Source organism: Nesoenas mayeri (assembly GCF_963082525.1).
Source record: "Nesoenas mayeri genome assembly, chromosome: 4".
NCBI lineage: Eukaryota > Metazoa > Chordata > Aves > Columbiformes > Columbidae > Nesoenas > Nesoenas mayeri.
The window spans coordinates 9,184,695-9,198,458 of record NC_137540.1 but is presented as its reverse complement, the minus strand read 5'-3'; the positions used below and the strand labels follow the sequence as shown (position 1 = coordinate 9,198,458).

Below are 13,764 nucleotides of genomic sequence, written 5' to 3'. Positions count from 1 at the left end.
GCTTTTTAGTAAGATCACTGTAAATAACCTGGTTTTCTCACTGCAGCACTAACACACCTGGCTTCATCACAGAGCATTGTTCCCTGTCTGCTGCCATCTCCTCCCTTTGCTTTGTAGATGGAGTAGAAGATATGGCAAGCAGACAGGATCCATTAGCCAACTACATCAGGCTCAAGTCTGACTCTGATGAGTTCTCATCCCTTCCCAAAAGTCACAGCAGATTTTACTGACATGTGGCAGCCCTTCAGGTGATAAATGAAGGCCTCTTGGCAACAGGACAGGTTGTCCCTGAATGGCTTTTTAAGTCAGGATATTTAGAGGTAAGTAGGACTGCCAAGCCGGAGCGGTGCCATGTCAGCTTCAATAGGCCTGAGCCACTTGTGTGCAAATCTGCTTGCATAGGCTCAGTCGGGCTGGAGCGGTGCCACTGCCGGCGAGCATGAACTGCTGTGCTTGGAGGGCAGAATGGCACAAGTCTCTCTCGTTTTTGAAGAACTATAGCTGGACCAGCATATGGGAAGACAAGGCAGTGTCCTTCTAAGGAAGGGTGGTTTGCAGTGGGTCAGGAGGCAGGCTAGATGCAGGACAGTCTGAGATGCCAGTAAAAATTACTAAACTGATTTCATAAAATGTGTTGATGTCTATTTGCAATCAGCTCTGGTTTCCATACTTTGAGCTGGGAACTTGTCATAAATTGCTGAGGAAATTGGCAGCACTCGAACTTGGTACTGCTCCTCCTCAAAGTCTTCGTGCCTGTGGTTCAGCTTACTTATTCAGGAGCTTCCCCTGATGCCTGAAGGAAAGGAGGAAAAGCCTGCATCTCAGGGTTTTCTCATCTCTCCCCACAGTAACACATACCTTGAGCATAGTTGTTAAATGCTTCATGTGGGGGTGAAAGTAAAAAACTTTGCATTGCCTTGTCCTTTTTGGAGAAAGGGTAATTAAAGATATGTGGGTTTTCTGTGTCCTTTATGCAAGACAGTGTGTCCTTTATGTTTTATATTCACCGAGTTTGTGCGTTGGACTTCATGTAAATTCACAAGAATCTGAAGAGAAGCACTATTATTATAATGCACAGCAAATGTGGATTTAGTAAATCCTTTTTGACTTTCATTTGACTTACTGTGGCAAAGTTGGGAGTAGCTCCACTGGCATCGGTTAAGTTACTGTATAAACAAAATGGGGAATAAAAACCAAGCCTATTTAGGTTTGGTGGTGTAGTTCTTTAGCACAATTTTTTTCTCTGAGCTTAGTTTCAAATTTTGTTCTTTACATCAAAAGTATATTGATACAGACTTAAAAGGTAGTAAGACAGCTCTTTTCTGATGCAGTGAAAATCAAACAAATCCTCAAATATATATATAAATAAATATATAAATTTATATACTCAGGAATGTATTAACTCTATGTATATAAATATATAAGGTTGTTTATCTCTCTGTATATAACAGCTTTTGTTTATCTCACAGAGAAGCCGGAAATCTGTGAGACTGATGTATGTAGATCTCACTTCCTTTAATTATTTTTATTGCTTAAATGAGCTGAACATTTCAACAATTTTAAATCTCATCCATTCTATTGAGTTAATTAAATTTGTAATTTCCGTGATGAATAAGGTTAATCATAGTCCTTGAGAGAATTAAAATAAAATATCAAGAAACCAAATAAACCAGTGATATAACATGATTTTGTACTTAATGTAAAAGCTAATTTAATGTTATAAAATAACAAATTCAGTGTTTCAAATCAGGTGTGGCTACAGCATGTAGCTGAATAGTGAAGTGCAACAGCAGAATACAGATGCTGGTTTTGTAGTAGCTATTTGTAGAATTAAATGTACTGCAACGAGACTGAAATAGGACAGAAGGCACAAGGAGGACATCGTGGGGTTTGGGTTTTGTTGCAACTGGCTTTTCTGCAGTCTTTCTCATTCTCAGCAGTTTTTGTTATTAGTATACATTTGATTTCTTTTAATTTGTGAAGTCGTTGTGAATGCATAGTTGGTGTTTAAGATGAAGATACTGAAAGTTTTCACTTCTGATGTAAGAATTTGGTGGGGGAAGCGCTTTCTGTAGAGCTGTTGGTGGCCCTGAAGTGGGTGAAATATCAAAAATATACCACAGTTAAAACACTAAGTTGTTTTGTGTTGATCAGTGTCAGTAACTTTCAACATGTAACATTAAGTGTCAGTCTGGTCAGAGTGCAAAAGGAAAGAAGTGTGAAGGCAGCTTTATTAGGTGTTAAACCTTTTGTCTCTGTTTCGCTTACAGCATAATCCTTTTATTCTGGTAAGAGTGGCATTGAATCTTTAGGTTTTACTCTTCAGGTTACTGTGGAGCATAAAAATGTCTTTTAGTATAGACAATGACACCACTCTTTGCTTCACTAAGTTAATTTGCTTCCTTTTAATGGAGGACAAGATTATTCTAGCTCAAGTGAAGCATTACGGGTTGTAATATCCCTGATAACTCTAGAAACATCCATAATATACTTAGGAAATGAGGTTTCACTAAGATATGCCACAGATTTTTCCATTTTTTTGCCTCAGAAAGTATATATGCATAATTTGCACTAAAATAGGTAATGAAAAAGTATAAATTGAGCATGAACCAGACCTTGAAGAATTTTCCTTGCCTGATTATAGCTGGTTTTGCATGTTTTATTAAACAAATGAAAATGGTTTTCATGGTATGTCCAGCTTCTTCTACAGGTCTTTTCCTTCCATAAAGTCAGTTACGCTTGTGTAGCCAGTATTTAAAATGTAAAACAGAGTAATCCACAGCAACGGGAAGTGGAATTTAAATTTGTCTCTTGAGGAACTTGCTGCAGGGGGTCAGTACTGGGACGGCTGCCACACTTCCCATTTGTATTTTGATCTCCTGTTCTGCTTTACTTTCTATATATGCTTTCTGGAAGGAAGGGTTTCATAATTGCATTGCTGACTTCAAGAACCATATAAATAAGCTAGATTAAAATGAATTGCTCTGTTTTTACACACACAAGATGAATCTTTGAGAACTTACCTTTTTTTTTTTGGAAAGCTTTGTTTATTGTGACTCTGCAACCACGTGTTATGCATACGCATAGACATCGTGACTCCCAGCTCAACCACAAAAACGCAATTTTCCTCTGGACACTTTCCTCTAAAAACATAGATCTCAGCTACTTAAGCTAAAGTAAGCTTTTTCTTTCAGTAAATCTAGCGCAGACGTTTTTGGAGCATTTTTAGGGGATATTGTAAGTCCTGTTCCCTTTGCTTTGTACAGACAATGTTGTCAACAACTTAATGGATGAGTTCTGGAATTCTGCACTGCTTCTCAGATCAATACACAAATGCCAGAAAAAATATTGTGAACCTCTTACTTGCGCTGGAAAAAAAAATACAACCAAAGTGAAAAAAGGTTATAGTATATTTGATCGTGTGGACTGGTGCCACTGCTTGGATGGCATTAGTGCAACTCTCACAGGGGTGGTAAGATTGTTGTTGAGTGTTTTCCATTACAAACCCAGCTCCAGCCTTGAAATTTGTGGCTGTGGGCTGAACCTGCTCTGTGGGGCGCTTTTGTCTCGAGCTGTTCCCTTTCCCAAGAGAAAATAGAGAATTACCATTCAGGCAGCATTTGCTTTCCAAGCAGCCTAAATCTGCCCATTTGAAGTGTTTGGCATCCTCACCCAAGGAGGGTGGGTTGTCCCTCTTACCAGCAGGGAGGCTTGGGGGGGCAGTGGGTGTGTGCCTGCTTCTGGGAAAGGTCTCTCAGAGGGGAAAGTGTGTGACCGTTCGTACCACCTCAGAGCTCAGTCCCACCCTTAACACCTCATCTCTGTTGTCACAAATTCAGTTCCCTGTGACATGAAGAAAAGGATAAATTCAGAGATGAAGGCACAGAGGCAAAGGAGGAAAGGTGGCACGAGCGACGGGAAGGAGGAAGCATTTGAGTGAGAGGATGGGGGAAAACTGGGGATCTGAGCTGGTAGCAGTAAGAGTTAAAAGGAAGGTCTGACTTTGGACCATGGATCATGTTTTAATTTGTGATCGTAAGTCAGGAGCGGCACTTTGAGAGCTCACAGTGGAGCTTGGGAGCTCTTTTCTCCTTTTGCAAAGATGGTACAAACCCAGGAGGCTCATTAGAAGAGGCAATCATTGGGGCTCCTCCCATCTGCCCAAATATCTTGCTTTACTTATATACCCTGCCTCCTGAAAAAAAGCATCAGAAATCATGGAATCATGTGGGTTGGAAGAGATCTCTGGAGGTTATCCAGTCCCAACCCCGGCTCAAGCCATCTCCTGTAAAATTAGGTTAGTCAGGGCCTGTCCTGCTGAGTTTGGAACATCTGCAGGGAAAGAGGTTGCACAACCGCTCTGGGCCCCGCTCCAGCGTTTGACCACCTTCCCGTCAACATAAATAAATAAATAAAAGTGTCTTTATGCCTAGCTGGGATTTTCCATGCTCCAGTGTGTGTCTGTTGCCTCTTGCCTTGCCATTTGCACCCTGGAGAAGACTTTCTCTGCCCTCTGACAACCTCTCTGCTGGCAGCCGATGGCAGGAGCAAGATGTGTTCCAGCCTTTCCTTCTTACAGCCAGCCCAGCCCCTCCTTGTGTGCTGCATGTAGCCCCCCAATCATCCTGGTGTCCATCTGATGGGCAGTGCCTGAGAGAAATAATAGCTAGCAACAAATTAAGCTGTCCTAATAAGTACTGAAAGTGGGCTGAAATAAAAAGTGTCACAGGTTACTTCAAAGGTACAAGGAGTGACGTAATTCAGGGTGCTGTCTGTTTTCATGCTTATACTTTTAGATCTGAGCATTGTATTATTGTGCTTTCCCAGGAGAGATGCTGCAGAAGAAAATAGTTTAGGGCGAGGAGCAAAGTGTTTCAAATGTTTGTTTTCTAAAATCTTTCCTGCTGATCAACAAACAGGTTACTGGAAGGAAAAGTGGATGTTCTTTACAGTTGGACTCGATGATCTTAAAGGTCTTTTCCAACCTAAATGATTTTATGACTCTTGAATACAGCTGCAGCTATGTAGGATGTTTTTGTTATCTTCTTAAAAAAAATTTGCTTTTGTGTTTAAATATTGTAACATAAATTCTTAATGAAAGTGTAATTTGACTATAACTGTTAATGGTTTTTTGGAGTGTATTTTTTTAATTAGTGGCAAGGCATTCATGTGGAAGTAACTTTTGTAGCCTGAACTTCTCTATGTCATGTCACTTGCAGAAACCCCTTTTCCTCTTTTTGCATTTCATATAAATTTCTTCTTCATCTTTACCAGTGGAATGCCTATTCAGTAAGAGATTTCATATCTTGGATACTAATATCTTGGATATTATAATTGAGGACAGCTCATGGAAAATCTGGTTGCCTCCTAAAAATGTAAAGTTTTACATATAAGGTAATGAACAAAGCACAGTGAAACCGTAATACTAGGAGGCTGGCTGAGCAGCAGTTTCTGGCTCTTCTCCGTTTAGAAACTTGGACCTAGGGTGTGTGCTCTCTCTATGCAAATGCACCTTATGAGTAGTAGCAGTACAAATTATCCCTGTGTTGTTCTGGAGAAGTCATGAGAGAGAGGAAAAAAGTACAGCTACTTTCCTTGCTCAGATTGTGGTAACTGTGGTAACTTAGTGATGACAGCAGCCGCTTGTTAGAGACTGCTCACTGGTACATCTCAGAAAAATCACCAAAAACTTACAGATCTTGAAGAGCTTCTTGTTTACTTCTGTGTTTTCGTAAGAGGAGTCCTCTTGTAAATTACTTACCACAGCAAAATGAGGTTTTTTGCGGGTTTTTTTTGTGTGTGTTAAATACCTGCAGGTCTGTCCTCATCAGGACCCAGGGCTGTAGCATGTCCGTAGCTCTGCTGGGCTGGTCCCCTTTGTGGTCACCCTGCATGGCAGCAGTGTGCCAGCAGCTGGTGCCCATCTGGCTAATCCTCCCCTTGTGCTTAATGGCTAGGGGACAGAACTGATCAGTTCCAGGTTGACAGCCATCCTCCTAAGCATCCCCTGTCTGTAGCAAGGGTTTCACGTGTCCTTTAGGATTTTCCTTGCTCTTCAAATATTTGTTTTTAAAAAGTCACAAATTCATTTTTCATCATGTTGGGAGATTGTTGTTTCCCACTCCCAGAAGGATCTGTAGAAGCCATTGTGTACCAAAGGATGCCAGCTGGACTGGTCTCAGCTTTTCACATGCTGCAACCTAGCAGAGTGATTGCTTTCACCCGGTAAATACCACTGATCTCCATCATTGGCAATGGATAAATATATTTTAATTGCTCGGTTTAGCCTGGTTTTTTTCGCACATTTCTGCACTCAAGATTTTCTTAGTCCTACAAAACTGCCAATCCAGGATATTTTCCAGTTGATAGACTTTTAATGATACCTCTCTCCTCTCAGTCACCTTCCAAATTTGGAAGTTCTTTTTTTAGTGGCTTCACCAGAGTGTTAGTATTCTCATGGACTGCTCATGGGAATGTGCTTCTAATTTTAGTTTCTCCTCTAGATGCCTGTCTTCTCTAAATAAATACACCTCATTACAGCCATGCTGGGCCAAGCGTGGCACTCTGCTCCTGATACTTGTATGTTGAAGATATTCTGGTACTGTAATCAATCCGCAGCTTCTGCTCTTGGGCTACACAGCAGTGAATAGCAGTCATGTGTATCAGCAATTGTATCATCCAAGTACTGCTTTCTAATTTATTTATTTGTTGTGCATTTATTTACCAGGTAACCTTGAGAGTTATTAAATAGTATTCCATACATTTATACTTGGTCTAATATCAATGATCTTATTACTAGGATTATGTTGAATTTGGCTATGTAGTCTTGCTGGGAAAGAATGGCCTGATGATCTGAAGTCAGTTGCAGGTGAATGGCTTGGAGCTATCTTCTGTAGAATATATACTTTGGGAGTAACTGCATGTACTAAATACGAGTAATATTCAGGGAGAAGCTTAAATTGCAGTTAGTAGTCTGGTTTTGTGAATACAGACTGGCTTCCAGCTCTCTGGTGCAGCTTCTCTTCCATCCAAGTTTATGTGGGTTTTCATTGAGCTAATTACAATCTTACAAGTGGTCCCGTCGGACAGGACAAATTCTCTAATTTCCATTTATTGTGAGACTGTGATTAAAAGACAATGGTGGTTTCTCATCATAAGCCTCAAGTTTGTCAACTATTCCATTCATATGCATTCCCTGCCTTTTGTAAAACAAACCCTTTCAGTCATTTTGGATCATCATTCACTGGTAAAGTTGCACGTTAGGAAAATGATAGTAATTTATAGTTGTCTTCAGTTCTGGTAGCATGACTTACTGTGATAGATAATTGATAGAGGGGGAAACCACATGCACTCAGAAAATAGTACAGATGGTTTTGAGCCCAGACCAGTGGATAAAGATGGAGTGGGCTTATTATTGAAATACCCTGTCTTGGTGTAGTACTTTGAATCTCTCAGTCTCACACTATTAAAGCTATGGAAAGTTTCTACTTATGGAAAATTTTCGTTCAGTATGTTTGATGTTGTATGGGAGCCAGCAACATCATACAGATCGGTAGAAATAAGAGATCAGTTATGTAATCTTATTTTTTTTCCCTTGAGACTTTTCAGATTTGTAGTGACTATAAGACACAGACTTCTTTGCATCTTCATTGCAACCTGTGACATAGTGTAAAGATGCCTAGGCTTGCTTTTTGTTTCTGCTGTTGTCAAAGAGCAGGTTAAATAAGTCATGCTGATACAATTAAACTACTAGAAGCACACGCACTGGTTTGTTTAAAGTCAGGATATCAATACACCATGTTCCCATTTGTCGTAATGACAGGCCCTAGGAAACTTGCCTAACTACAACAATTACAAGTGAAAATATTTATCTGTAATTGTTATGTGCTAAATCATGCCCTGCTAAGAGAGGGGGAAGTAGGAGCAAAAATCCTTCTGCAAAGTCCCTAATCTTTGGAAACATCTTGAAGCAGTCAGTGTTGGCTGGAAGCCTCCCTTTCTGCACTGCTGGCTCTCTGGGGAGCTCTAGCCAGGCAGCCCGTGTGTTTGGAGGAGGTAAGCTCTGCCACCTACCAGAGCCTATTGCTGGCTTGTGCACTACCGCAGCACAATGCTCCATAAATACACGATAAATTATTGGTATAGTTTTATTGTAATATTTAGAAAAGAAGTATGAGCTTATTTGTTGCCTGTCTGCATATGTTCAGGGAGTTTTCACTGCATAGTAACCAATATATTGTCATGAGAAACGAATCAGGTCACAATAAATCCTATGTAATTGCTCTTTTCACAATAGTAATGGCTTCCTCAGGAAACTGATGGAAGAAAAAAAATACAGTCCCCACATTTCCCCTGTTGCTACCACAAGAAGTTCCTGCATAAGAAACAGGTAATCTGAAGTCTAAAGGGACACTGGAGTTTAATACTGCAGTCTGCAATGGTATGCATTGCTGTAAAGGTGTGCACAGGGCTGATCTCTGGGTTTATCATCTTGCTCACATTTAGAATATTCAGGACAGCTGTTTGTGAAAAAGGACATCAAGGACAAAGATGTGATCACAGTTATGTTTTAGGTCTGTTGCATCCATTTTAGATCTTTTTCCTCAAAGCCATGAACACAAATTTGGGGACCCAAACCTAAGAAAGTGCCTTTAGCCTAGTTTTTATGCACAGATATAAAAAGAGCTATCAGGTAAAAGCACAGGCAGGCTAAATTTACAGTATTACTGTGTAACATAAGAAAGTAATAGGTTAATTCCCCAAAATACAGAATATAAAAGGATAATAGGGCAAAAATACATTTCCTTTTGCCTTTGTTCACTTGGAAGATGATCTTTTAATTCCCACTTTGTGAATAAAATGGTCCTCTGATAGAAATGTTTAGACAGGCTTCATCATCTACAAAGGGAAAGTATAGTTGTATGTAGCTATGTGATGAAGCAGTCCACAGAACTGAAAGATTTAGCCAAGTAGGCATGCACTGCAAGAAAAGGTAAGTAGCAATATATGCTAACAATTGCAAAACCTATCAAGGTAGGAGTAGTGGTGTTTCTTCTGAATACTTCTCTGGTCTCCAATAACTGCAGGTCAAGAGCTTCCTAAGGAAATGAAAGCTTGTCTGTATTTTAGTAGCAGTGTGAGTCTTTTCCATGAAGCTGATTTTACTGGCCTAGAAAGAATTTTTGCTGGAGCAGGTCTATGGCCTGAAAATGCCACCATCACTTCAGAATACAGCATTTTCTGGTCTCCAAGGACTACTGCATGTTAGAAAAACATGTGGCATATCAATAAATAATTTAGAAATAATCTTGACTTAGTATCTTATTTATTTTTTTTTTTTAAATAATGTTTTTAATTTGGAAAAGTACCATTTTGATGCCATATTCCAATATTTAGTATTGCAATCAAAAGTACCTAGAGTCTGTCTTAGTGCCTGGAGTAGAGGGTAAGGGATTTGGTTGCCTTGTTACCCAACTAAATAAATATTCCTCAAATTCCAGATGTGATACCTGTTGTGATTAAATTAATTGGTGTGCACCATTGGTGCTCATACTGCATAAAGATAGCTGCGTGTAGATCTAGAACAGTGAAACCATTTCTGTTTGCTTAATGTTTACAATTGCTTCACTAAAAAGTACAACTATATTTATGACAATTTGCATGTTTTAAACTTCCCTGTCTTGTAGAAAAGATAATCATACCATTCATGGTGTTCATTGCAAATTTGAAAAATTTCAAGATCACACCAATTTCTGTTGTCCGCAAAGATAATGATTAAATATGTTTAATCTTTCATGACCCACTTGCTCTTTGTGACATTGCGTGATCATTTTTTAAATTCCTCACGAATGTAGTTTGTTTACAAACATCTGCTTTACCGAAGTTTACTGATCATATTCCACCAAAGTGACTGGGAGACTCTTCAAAATGAGTTCAAGAAAACTTTTCAGTTTCATTTCTTTTCCCTATAATATATCTGCTTTACTCAGCAAATGCCTGTTACATCAAAATGCTGAAAATACTTCCTTTAACAAAATGAATGTTTGTATTTTAAATCAGTATTGGATTTTGGTGAGGTTTTTTTGTTTTGTTTTGTTGTTTGTTTCTTTTTTGTAGACTGAAAATTATTTTTTAGTATTATTAGTGAAATGACAAATTCAATATATTTTGGGGGAAGAAGTGGGGACGAATGTTGAATTTTCACTCAGCCTTCAGAGAGGGAGGGGTGCGTAATGTTCATTGTAGGTTCACTGATTCAATTAGGATAAATTTGCATGCGGTTTCTAACAGCAAGAAGGCAATTTACAATGCCTTTAATATATTAATCAGCTTATAGAGCTTGTTCTTCAACCTTGCTGCATTTCCATAGTGTTACAAAGTAGGTAAGTATAATAATCTGAAAGATAATTGTGGGGAGAACAGCTTCATGCTTTAGTTATGTCCAGCTACCAGTATTTCCCATTTTAATACACTAAGGCCTTTGTTTTCCTAAAGTATTGAGAGACCAAAAAACAATGACTGTGTATATAAATACTACGTTTTCAGTATTCCCATTGGTCAAATCAATAGTTCAGATTATCATAAATATTCTTTGTTAGGATAGTTATATAGTGATGGTCACGGAATTTAAATTGCCTACAAGAATCAAATTATTGCTCAGTTATTGAAAAAAAAAATCTGACATAATTATTGATTAATATTGTCTTTTTAATTCTTCAAGCTATCACAGTCCTAATCAACTTTCAAATGGAGAATTTGACTAAATTACCTTGAATACAGAGTCATTCCCTTCTGGTTTTATTTGATGCATTTTTAAAGCTTATTCATTAGTTTCTCATAGTAAATTTTAAAAAAATAAAATCAGATGTTTTAGGAAATCTAGCTGTAGTAATTGCTGCTACTGACTGAAAGAACTTGACCTAGGTTTTCTGAAAATGACTATTGCTCAGAGATGCCTTAAATATAGAGCTAATTGCTTTGAAAGCATTGTCTAAAGCTGCTCGGTGCATGCCTTACCCCTTTATGAGTTTCTAGTGGAGTAGGTGACATTTCTGTGTTACTTCTTGAGTCCTGTCACAGGATTACAACTTTCTGCTTTTTGTTTAAAGTATTTAAAGTAAGTGCTTTGTTTTCATAAGCTGATGCCTTTAAATAACTTAGGGCCTAGTCCTCCTGGAAAGGAGGCATTTGAAAAATAAACATATTTCTCTGTGTGGTCATTATATAAGTTGTTCGTATTTCTATGTTTAGTGTATTTTAAGAGAGGAGAGCCAAGAAGGAGGCTGTGTCCTGCCCGATGGTTCCATTTTTGTAGACAAGTAGATCCTACATATTGTTTACATACATCTGTTTTCAATGGTGACCACCACTGTAAATATTAAAAGGGACATAGCCTAATTTTGACAATTAGGTAATTCTGTCTGAGGTTTTATATTCTTGGGACGCACCCAGAATCTAGCTGAAAACTTTCTTCTGGCACATTTACGTTTAGCAAAAGTATCTATTGAAAAAGGTATAGAACTATATATTTCCAGCAGGGATTAATACTCTTTTGCTTGTCTGATTAGGATGTTAGATTCTGGGTGTTGAGTGGATTTTGTTCAGTTTTCTGTTTGATGTTTTCCCTCACTTCAGTTTCTTGAATTGCTAAAATTCTGTACGTTGCTTCATAATGAATTTTGGCAATCGATGAGCTGTCCGTCTACTGTGGCAATTTTGAGATCCCTGATCTACAAAGAAAACTGACTTTAACATGAGAACTAGGCCATTCTTTTAGAAAAGTCAAGCAAATTACATTCCCTCTCCTCAAGTACGCTGCGTGTTCTTTAGAACCTGTTAATTTTAATTAATGTAACATCTCTTTGTTACAGCTTGTCCTTTTCTTCATTAACACTCTGTGAAATTCTTGTGTAGATTGTCGTAATTCCTCTTCTTACATGTTCTGATAAATGCTAAAATGGTTAAAAAATGTTAATGCAGAAAGCATCAAAACTGGCAGCTGAGGCATCAGTTTGCTCTTGGCAAAAATGTGTGTTGGACTTTCTTTTAATCCATGCAGCTATCCTCATAAGGCTTAATCTGATGACATTTGTAACGCTTTTCGTTGTATTGTAAAAAGTCTTGTTAAACTTAGAAAATCAGGGCTTTTACTGCAAAGATGAATTAGTTCAACCTGAAATGCAGGATTTCTAGTAAAAGACAGGATTATACACTAAATGAAGACATAAGGTGTACATTTTAGTACTCTTTTTTTTAAAAAACAACTATGTACAATTTTGCTATTTTCATATCTGAATAATTAAGGTTTGTAACTCTAGCTGTTCCTTTTGACTTTGAGGATATAGGCTATGATTCCATAGTACTCTTCTGTGTGTATGTAAATACATAAATGCACACACACATCTGTTACGGTGTGCTGAAAAGCAATAAAAATCTGTTGGCTAAAAAAAAAAGAGTCAGAGTAGTTACAACTACTCTCCCTGGAGAGTATTAAGAGTATTAAGAGAGTATAATAATAATATATAAGTATTAAGAGAGTATAGAATGGTATGTTTTGGAATGCCCATTTACTTTCTTTTCTTTAATTAGTTAATGTTTAATTTTTACAGCTAGATTTCTGATGTTTAAACAGAATCACTTTCTGTCTTTTTGAAACATCTTTAGTTAGTGCATAGTGCCTGAAGCGTGGGTAGAAGCCAGGCCTGAGGGTCTGTCTGTGCTTGCGTGTTACTGGCAAAGCCATGAGAAGCTGCCTTTTTAGGGTGTTTAGTAGCTCAATAAGCCTCCTCGGATTGCAAAACATACCTTATCTGAAGCATTCTTTCTTTTTCTCTCTCCCTGACATTTCCCACAACATGTATTTTGCAACGTATTGACGAGCTGTTTAAACCATCAGTCTTCATCCACCAGGGATGAGCAAGAGTCTCATCATGCCAAAAGGGCTCGTAATTTGAGGCCATCTGCTTTGACATCCATACCTGGATTTACTTAATCACGCTTCAAAATTGGGTCTTTTATCTACTTTGGCAAATATATTTTCTTCTGCGTAGCAAGAGTCTTTTACCGAAGTGAACTGTTTGGCAAACTGACTTCTAAGCGTGCAGTGAACTTGAGGGATTTTAATGAAGGCGGTGAATGTAAACATTCCTGGCATTTAATCAGAATACAGAAGTTTATTGTGTGAGAGCCTTGATGGGGGAGGATTTTGGTCACAAATGAGTATTTCTAGAATATATGGCATTTTGTTCATACTAGTTAACACTGTTACAGTGCCTTGGGGACAAATGCAGTCTTTCCAAATACTAAATTGGCTCATTATTTTTCCTGTCATTTTTCATTATACCAGGACACATGCAGTTTAATAGAATTTTTTTCAAGTTGTTGACCCTAAATAACTGAACTTGCACTGCAGTAAAAAGTTATCTTTTGAGTGAATTTGGAAGCTGTATAGTTTTCATTCACTGTTGCTGAATATAGAGCTGTTAATAGCATACACAGCACTGAGGGCTTGCATAAAGTCATTTGATGATAGTAAGTATTACGGTATACTGCTTGTGTGTCTTAACAGCACGGGGGAGGATTATTTTCTTAGATACACAAAGCATTACTCTATGTTTAAGGTCTATCAGAAATCAGATGCCCTTGAGCATTGCTGCTGTACTAATCTTACCAGATTAGCCTTTAAGTAGTTCAGATTGTTAGGTAATGGTTCTTATTAATATTTGCAAAGTTATTTCTGTTATACCTGAGAAGCTTTTTTATAGA

General features: G+C 38.1%; 1 protein-coding gene across 15 annotated transcripts in view; it reads left to right on the top strand.

The window, feature by feature from the left end:
- Positions 1-13,764, top strand: part of CAMK2D (calcium/calmodulin dependent protein kinase II delta) — a gene marked incomplete at its 3' end in the record, with an annotated part of 157,792 nt that overhangs the window by 69,729 nt on the left and 74,299 nt on the right. The gene's annotated exons all lie outside the window — the stretch shown is intronic.